Source organism: Anas acuta, chromosome 16 (assembly GCF_963932015.1).
Source record: "Anas acuta chromosome 16, bAnaAcu1.1, whole genome shotgun sequence".
Classification (NCBI taxonomy): Eukaryota; Metazoa; Chordata; class Aves; order Anseriformes; family Anatidae; genus Anas; species Anas acuta.
This window is the reverse complement of record NC_088994.1, coordinates 5,768,965-5,778,673: the sequence shown is the minus strand read 5'-3', so window position 1 is coordinate 5,778,673 and position 9,709 is coordinate 5,768,965. Positions and strand designations below refer to the sequence as shown.

At 42.7% G+C, this 9,709-nt stretch overlaps 1 long non-coding RNA gene across 1 annotated transcript in view; it reads right to left on the bottom strand.

Annotated features, from left to right (window-relative positions):
* Positions 1-211: 211 nt before the first annotated feature.
* LOC137865501 (uncharacterized) overlaps positions 212-9,709 on the bottom strand; it is an 86,815-nt gene continuing 77,317 nt past the window's right edge. The window contains exons 4-5 of the long non-coding RNA XR_011101939.1: positions 5,570-5,691; positions 212-277 (exon numbers count right to left, since the gene is read on the bottom strand). This is a non-coding gene — a long non-coding RNA (uncharacterized lncRNA). The remainder of the gene's footprint in view (positions 278-5,569; positions 5,692-9,709) is intronic.

The window sequence follows — 9,709 nt, the reverse complement described above, 5'->3', positions numbered from 1 at the left end:
GTGAGAGCTACCTGCATGCTTCCGACACCACCACATGAAGAGCTTGCAGTTTCTGCTGCAGGGAAGCAGAGCCTCAAGTATCCGCAGCATTTCACTTTTTGTTTCTTTTGCCCCCTTTTTTCGCCCATTTATCATATGAACAGTATCAAGCTTTGCACTAGACCACCCAGATCCAAAAAAGTGCATGAACTTGTGCAGTCTGAAGGAGCTAATCTTACCCGCTAGGGTCTTCCCAGTGGACCGTTCACCCTGTGACATCGCTGCACTCATCGCGTGCCTGTTAAAAGGAAGGCAAATTTAAACGCTCTCGTATTCACTGGTCTCATCTGACTAACGAACGTGAAGCTTGATCGCCAGTTCACAGGATGGAACTGTTGGAGACAAGCTGGTGGAAACATCGGAGACGAGCCTTATCCTACCTCGTTCGTCACAGCTGCACTTCCAAGAAGTGATGACCGCAGGAGGAGGCGCTGCCTTTTATCCTGCCTGGCTGCATTATGAGCACACAATCAGCCCACAGTTGCCAGGTTACTGTCTCCATCTATGGGCATACGGAAACCGAGACAGCCAAGCTGGCACCCCGGCTTTCCTTACCCCAATACACCAGCCAGAGACCCCCGGGGCAGAACCTGCTGCTGCTGCAGAACCACGTCCAGAAAGAACTTGGGGTCCTCAGAGACAAGATCTTGGGCGGACCATGGCCGTAGATACTAAGAGCCCTCAGAGAGAGCACCACTTTGTCATTCTTATTCTCCACTCCTTAGCTAACTTCAAATTCTCTCTTAGAGCTAACCAGAACAACTGTTGGACCAGCTCTGGCACGCCGTGCTTGGCTTTCTTTCATTTATGCATGTTGGCCGTTTTGCGTGTGCTTGGTTGGTCTTGATAATTCAAAGAAATATCCAAACGTCAGGCAATTTGCCCCTGACGTGTTCTCTCTTCCTGTAGGATGACGGAGACTTCTGACTTTCAGGCTACAGCTCTTTGGCCAACAAAACTATTGAAGGACTCTCTACTAGGCCAAGCCATTCTTTCGGAATGGGGAATTAAGGGAGAAATCCAACGTGGACATTTTTGGACCCAGAGAGGGAGAGAATCAGCAAGTGAACTCAGAAGTCTGGAGTTGCATGCCATACCTGGGCTTCGTAAAGCAGCTCCGTGCTCAGGCTCGGGCTCAAAGGTGACGCACAAGAACCTGCTGCCCGTCTGTGTTGGGGTACCCTCTGTTGTGCGTTTGTGTTCAGCCAACAGGTACTAAATGTCCTGGGGAATACACTGCAGGGAAAAGTGTATTCCCCCAGAATACAGAACAGGAGGAGCTTCCCATGTTGTTTCAACCAAAGCCCTGTTGCTTGACTTTAAAGAATTATTTCTGAGTTAGGCACTGGACTTCTGTACACGTGCTAAGTTTGACACGTTACATTAAGAATTGTTCCCGATTCAGCTGGTGGGTTTCAGAATGGATTTCTGAGCAAGCGAAACAGAGCCACGAGGAGGAGGTTTCATCCTCTTATGAGGAAGAACTTCTTTACGGTTCAGATGACAGAGCACTGCAACAGGCTGCTCAGAGAGCTTGTGGAGTGTCTTCTTTGGATATGCTCAAAACCCGTCTGGATGTGATCCCATGTAACGTGCTTGGGGTGACCCTGCTTGAACAGGGGGGCTGGACCAGATGATCTCTGGAGGTCCCTTCCAACCTGTGACACATTCTGTGATTCTGTGACAGACTGCAGTGAAAGGAAGTGGGTACGGAGGTACATACATTGCTTTCCAGATTTGTTTTTTCTTTTTCATGCTGAGCATTCATAGTGTTTACTCCCAACCATTCCTTCCCCCTTTTCCATGTCTCGTCCTCATACCTACACATAAGAAAACGCTGTTAGAGCCAGCTTCACTAAGCACGCCCACGATGCACAAGGCAGAAAAAGCTTCCCTGCTTTTTATATCGCTTCAGAGGGTCCACCATCACGGTGATCCCCATTAAAACGATCTGGTGCCTTCATGACTTCAACCCAGGCTGCAGACCTGCATTTAGAAACGTCAGGGCCTGCTTCCACGTATCCCAAAGCTTTGGTCTTAACAAATGCTCCTGAGGAATCCACATTTGTCATCTAGACTCTTAGGGCTGGGACACCAAATGAAGCAATGGACGCAGAAGAACTGGTACCCGAGTACACAAAACAGTTCCTTCAAAAGGAGATCCATTTCTACTAAAATGAGGTGCTTAATTCTGGGGCATGAGTTATTCCTGAGGTTTAACTTAAACATTTGAAGTTACTTTTTAGAGAGACGGAGTGGGGGGGGGGGGTTGTATTTTGGAGGCTATCCAGAGTTGTAAGGGGAGTTGGTTTTTGCTCCCATTATCACAATAAAAACTGTCATACGAGTGGACGGTCCTACAGCATGATTGCTAGAAGCTCCAAGAGGTGCCAGCTGAGCTCCTCGCAAGGTGCGAGAGCCCTGCGCGAAGCAGTGAGGAACTCCTGCTACAGCGCTGCCCCTGCTGCCGCCCCCACGCTGCCCTCCCAAAAAGAAAGCAGGGGCTTTGTTGTCCAAGACAGAGTAAGGGGAGCACAAAGAAAACCAGGAGGAACTGGAAGAAGACAAACATAAAAGATTGTTTCTGTTTAATTACCCTCTCTCAGGATCTTTGGTCATCAGCTGCAACTCCCTGTTGCTTTTTCGAGGTAAAAGAAAACTGGGAGTTTTTAATTCTGTCCCACCTCACTCTTTGGTCTGACTAATTACTGAAACTGAACATAAATTGTTCATTTTGTGACACTGAATAGCATCATTTATTCTGGACAGCACACATCTGTTTTCACGCTCGCACACGCTTACACAAAGACTCCTCAGCTTGCCGCAGGGACGGCCGGGGCCGGACAGCGTACAATTTCAGCCCCATACTGCGTTTTGGCTGGTTCTGAGGTCCCTGAGGCTGAAGAGAAATAAAGCTCTCAGAGGGGAAATGGCATGTAAACATGTGTCTTATGTTCCCCTGCGTGGAAAATGTTCCCTTCAGATGAAGCTGGTGAATGAATCATATGAGAAAGGGTCTGCTGGCATGTAGGTTGGAAGCAAGCTAGCTTGCAAGCAGGTAGAGGGAAACTTTGCAAATTGCATCCCTACTTCCTCCTCTCTGAGCAAACAGAGGCAGGGTCCCACCGCCCTGAGCAAGCAGCATAGTGCAGCTGGCCAAGGAAGCATGTGCTGCTGACCCACACGGCTGCATCCTTTAATCATGTCAATGTGAAAGAAATCTCACTTCACACGTATGAACTTGACATAAGGCTAAATTAAGGAAAGATTTAACCAGTCAATCTAGCTTCTTCCTCTCACAACTTGGTAACACGCAAGTATTTGCCTCATGGTTACCATGCTTGCTTTACATGTAACATTAAGTAAGTAGGCTATTTATCTCATATGCATAGCTCCCTACTGGTTGCTTATTTAAATTAAATAAAATGGCATAGGTGTTATTTATTTTTAATCAAACTCTGCTATTTTTCATCAACACTTTGATGACATAGATGGAAGAGGAGGAGTAATTCCTCTCTTGCCTGCATACTATGCACATTTCTGATGAATGCCAGGATGAGCAGCACTTGTCCAAAGTGACAGCCTTCGCTCCCTGGCTTGGTCACTGTATTTGGAACCTAAACCCCTTTTTCAGCCAGTTGTGCCCACCCTAAACAAATTCGGAGCCTCTTCCTCACCTCCAGCCACCCACCCTCACCCTGCCTTGCTCCTGCAGAAGGTGGCTATGCAGACAAGATGGGTTCTCCCTGGGCTAGGGTAAAAATTCATCCCGCTCATCTGGGAAGACATTCAGATGTGCAGTTCACACATGATCATCCATCAACGCTAAACAGAGAATTTCTCAACAGCTCTGATAGCACAAATGTTCTAGGGGTTTATAAGGTTTTGTCTTCTGTTTTTAAGGCAATTTTTTTCTTCATTCCTGGTGGGAAAGCTTATGCCTTTAATTCTATAACTATAAACTAAATAATATATCAGTTTTTTCTGTCAGGCATGGCAATGGTACTGAACGTATGCAAAGTTTCCACTAAAGGTTTTTGTAACTTAATTTTCCTCTGGAGATTAGAGGCAGCCAGATATTCTGTTTCTTGCTGGAACTTGGCTGGTAGCCACCCTGCGCTCCCTTTCCCTGTCATCCCCCCTGGCCCCCCAGCCCAGGCACTGTTAATCAGATGGCTGTATCTTCCCTCTATTTCTCCTGTCAAGCTATTAAAGGGATATGGAAGAGAGAAAGAAGAGAATCGGCCGAGATATAAAACAGCCCAGCTCCCAGAGTGCCTCTTCCCCTTTTCAAGGTTGAGCTCTCTGTATTGCTGCACACCCTCCTGTCAGGGCTAAGCAGAAGCGTGCTTTCCCTTGCAGAGAGCAAACGGCTGACATAAATTTCCCCAAAGAAGAGGGACAGACAGAAATTCATCTGCGGGGAGACATCACCGACCTGTAAAACCAAAAAAAACTGCAGCATGGAGAGGGGGAAAATCCCTGCCCATGGGGGAAACATGTGGCTCAGCTGGGGGCTCTGAGCAGGCCGATGGAGGGGGGCTATCGCGGCTGCACAGGCTTTGGCAGCCTCATTTGTAGGGAGTTCCTGGCACGTGCTCAGCAGTGACTGGAGGTAGTTGGTTGGAAACAAAGCCATCTGTTTGTGAGGTGCACAAAGAACCCCCAGATCATGGTCAGACTTGGGGCTGAAGACACCGATCTTGTATCTCCCCTTCCTCTGCTGGAGCGCAACAGGAACTCCCTGCCCAGCACACCCAACATCTACAGAGAATCTCACCTCTCATGGAAGTATTCCTAGGGGACCCTTTCTTTACAAGGAGAAAAAATGAACTCCCACCTCTGGATATCTCAGGACTTCAAAAATATTTGGATTCCAACATTTTTGGCTGGGCCTACCTCCCGTTCTTGCACAAATACATAAATAAGAAAAAAGAAAAAGAAAAAAAAATAAACAGAAAAAAATAGCCAACATGACTGCAACATCAGAAACAAGTAATGTTGCATGATTTGGGCCTAAACTTTGTAACAAACCAGGTAGCAAACTAATCAAGAACTCTTAAAAGCCCTTCATTTTCTAGTAATTTGAGAGTTTCTAACCATACCAGAGACCAGGCCCCGCACCCCAGCAATGCTCATCACAAAGACCTACTTCAGTTCAGACAGATCCCCTTTGCTGTCTGGTGCTCCAGTTTTAAAAGTACTTAGAGAGGTTTTTAAAAGACACTCAGGAAGCCATGAGCTCCCAAGCACCTCAGTTAGTTTGGAAAAGGGAATTTAGCTATTAAAAAGACTTACTAGGGTAATCCCCAAGTTCCTTTAAAAACAAAATGTTCGCATACTAGGTAAACATCTGTGGATATGCATCATAGGTCACAGCATGGATTTTTTTTTTTCCAAATCTATGTTAAACAGAGAGAGCAAAAACAAATTTATTTACCAATACCCGAGTTCCTTATTCAGGCAAAACATTCGTTCACTTCAGAAAGAGCCTCAGATTAAGGACGGAGTTGATGACTTTTGAACGTACCTCAATGAATGAAGTGTTTGCTCCAGCCATCCCCTCTCCTGGCAAGTTTGAGCTGGCTTCTTCATTTTAGACATAAATAAAACATCAATCCTTTCTCTTTGGGATTTTATTTGCTTTTGTACCTACAAGGGTAAAACAAAGGGTTTTTTATAAATAATATTGCTAGACAATGTTTAACATATACAGCTTGTATTTTTTGATGAGATAAAAGCTTGACTGCAAAAAGTAAGCATGAAAGGAGAGAATGCAGGAGAGCACGTGAACCTGAAACAGCAAGTACACCTTCAGGCAGGGTGTGCGAGTAGGGGTAGAGCTGAGCTCTCATCCCACCCCTCTACTCCACGGGGACACAGCTCTCCTGTGTTCAAACCTGCCTCCTTGAGAGCCCTCCCCAGCCAAGCAGCCACCCTGCCCTTGCTGCAACCTTTTCTCTTTCACTCGCCTTTCCTTCCTTTATCTATGTTCTATAACCATTATCTCCATCAGCATAACTCCTTAAGATACACCTAGACATCATTTCGCCAATGAATGCATTTCACACAACATTAGTCATATTGTGCTGTGGATAATTTTTATGATATTGCTCTGCCTCTCCTTGGTACATTGTTACAGTTTAATTTGTACATATTCTGCTGCTGATGTAGTGTCACTCAGCTGTAACCGGAGAGAGCATGATGGTTCTGCATTATTGCAACACATTTGCCTTTTATAAAAAGAGAGAAAGTGAGAGATACTGAGACTTTTTATTAAGTCTTTGCTTTCTAGGATTAGTTTGCTGTAGACAGTCCTGCCAACGGGTAAGGGAAGAGCCAGATCCCAACTTTGCCCCATGGAAAGAATTTTGATGCAGGGCTACACCTCTGGCCCATGCCATGCATAAGTACATGCTGCAAATTTGTATTTTTAAGCAACTTGCCATTAAGTTCAGAGTAAGGGTTTCATAACTGCAACAGTCCATCAGACCCTTTCTATACTTGACTCCCCCAGACCAGCTGATGCCAGCTACCTGCTTCCCTTCCAAACTGTGCCACCCATCCTGGGGTTAGAGCCTAATACTACGGATCAGTTTTACACGTAGACATGTTGAGCAATGTTGCAAAGGCTTGTCAGCTGTTTTAGGTACTCAACGACCAACACTAGTATCTACACAAGGAACAGGCCACACTGTTTTCAGTATTTCTGCTATGTGATCGAGTTTCCCATATGGAAATGTTTTGCAAAAATAAGGGATTACTCGGAAAGACACTGGGCTAACCCTGCTGAGTATCTGCTTTTCTTCTGAGTTCTACAGCCTGGAATATTACCGCTGGTATTTTGGACAGTGACCATAAGGTCATAAGACTGAGAGACTGTTTGAGACTCCCTCAGTTCTTTGTTTACCTCTGGAAGACAAAACAATTGATAATTTCATCTAATAAACAAGAGTTTTGTTTAATGATTTAAAAATAGTTACTTATTTTTAAAGGATTGAAGATTGTTACACGTATTTGAACTCTGCCCAATGAAATGTGTTCCCTTGAGTAATGGCATCTCACTCTTACGGTCAATCATAGAGGTAAACCCATTTTTTTTTCCCTATTGATCTTAATCAGAATTATAAAAATATTTCTTGCCCTACAGGGCATCTCCAAGGTGAGTACCTTAAGCAGACATGACTGGCTTGTTATACTGTAACATAAGTAGAATTATTTGGCTCTGAAGACAAAATAACCTGAATTGCTAAAGAAGAGCTAATCTTTTGGGCTGAGATCCTTGAAAGCACTTTTGGTACCTGGAAGGACTTGGATGTTCCCCTCCCCAGGCTGTTATGAAACAGTCATGTTTCTTGCAGGGGGTTCCTATACTGAAACACATGTGAAAATTCATCATCTTAATCCTCCACTATTTCCTTTAAGGAATTTGTATCAGAGCAATATTCACCTCAGACAGATTTGTCTAGCTTTATTTGTATATTTTCTCACACACAGACTTTGCAAAATACTCTACATCCTTATACTATTTTTATAATTAAAGGACATATTTAATGAACTGTAATATCAGCTGAGACCAGAAAAGTTTTGGCATGAAAGAGCAGGTAAGCTAGAGCTAAAAGACTGTCATACGAACTAACAGAATCTCATATGCTTAAAAATCAGACACAGCAATTCTGCAGACTACATGTTTTCAGGGCTCAACTTGAAATATTACTGAATATAATGAGTACTTTAAGATTAGAAGTTTGTTGCTGTAAAGGAAATGACTTGATTTTATCTCATTTTTACGTTGTACCAAGAGAAAACCATATTGCAAGGTTAAAGAATATCAACATCCATCTATGAGGAAATGATTGAAAGAAATACAATTTATGAAGATGTAAAGAATCAATCCACTTCAGACTAGCAAGTAGATTCATAGTCATAATATACTTCTTCCTATCCTTTTAGGACCTATTATGTTATTATTTTCACACAACTGGAGTCTATATCCTTCAAATACTGAACTGCACTGGTGGCTTCTCTGTACCCTTGAACAAACTGGGAGACCAAGCCAGTGACCCTCCTGCTGCCTACACAGTCCTAGATGGATGCTCTGTTTTATTTCAGGTGGAACTCATGAAAGAAGGCAGATATTAGAAGAGAAGAGGTTTCTCCCCAATCCCCAGGACATTCTTCCATGCAAGAACCAACCCAGGCTGTGCTGAAATGAAGGTGTTAAATTGTCCATAAGCAGTTGGTCCGTGTAGAAAGTTCTTATCATGCTTTTCTCCTGTGAATCAATCCTTTCAATTAAGGTAGCTGGGGGACATAATGATGTTTTTATTTGCAATTACAGCTTTAAATTAGGATCAATAGAGACAGCTACAACCCTACCATACCAACAGTCCTGAGAGGTTGGTAGGTTTTCATCAGAAAACACAGTTTGTAAGTAAGTCCATCCGTTTTCAATCGGAAATATAATAAAATATCATAGAAAAAACACTTAGACCCTGACATGAGAAAAAACATTCCAAAAAAAATCTATTTGTTTCTTGTTTTCTTTTTAGACATCAAGCCAGCAAGGCCCTTCTTTGTTATGGTTCTGTCCCCTGTATGTTTTCTATGTTCTCACCTGGTATAAACTGCATGGGCACCAGGCCCGGTCAAAGCTGACTTTCTATCAGAAGCAGAAAGGAAAATGTAAGTTACCATCCTGCATTTCTGACTTCAAGGAGAGTGTAAAGTTTTGCTCAATATGAAGCCATAGAGTAGGGATTTTTGTTTGTTTTTCATCTGCTCTTCTAAGAAAGGAAGCTTGTACCAAAATGCACAATACTTTCAATTTGCATACATATTGATTATAAAATTAAACAAAATAGCCATTACTTAATGGAAAGTTTAATATATTTTTCAAGGGAATTAAGACTGTTTATCCTATTTTTAAGCAAACCCTCAAAAAAATCATGAGCTTTTGTCAAATTACATATTTTCTGAGGATGAAATTGCAATGAAAGATCTTGGAGATTTGGAGAGTTTCACATTTCATAGCATATTTCATAGTTGTTGTACAAGTTGGGGTAATATCAGCTATGATTTATAGAGGAACAGTGCTCTAAGAAGCCTCCCTTCTAATTATAACTGGTTATGAGGTACATCACTCATATCAGACTGAAATTTACTTCAATCTCAAACATATTTTTTTTTGCCTGTTTATTATCATAAACTGGCCACAGAAATGCTGATAAAGAGATTACTGAAAATGTTATTAAGTTAATCCCTTCCCAGCTGGAGTTCCTTTTTTTAATACAGACTTATTTTGAGTCTCTGTTTACATGTTGCAATGTGTCAGACAGTAAACACTACTTCTCTTATGGAAAGTTGTGCAATGAAAGTCTTTCCTATTTCATGTGCTACGTAATGCAGAAAGGCTAACTTTGACAGAATGTGCAAAATATAACTACAAGTCCAATGATTCCCTCTGCTCTCACAGGCAGCGTGTGCAAGGGCTTCACCAATATCCTAGATGTTTCATTTGAATGCAAAACATGCTAAAATTTGTCCTGAAAAGCACTTACACTTTCAAAACACACCATAATTCTAAGAAGAAAAATACATGTAACTGCCATATATTTTGGCTGATTTCAAATTCATATATATTTTAAATGATCTATATACCCCAAGCTGT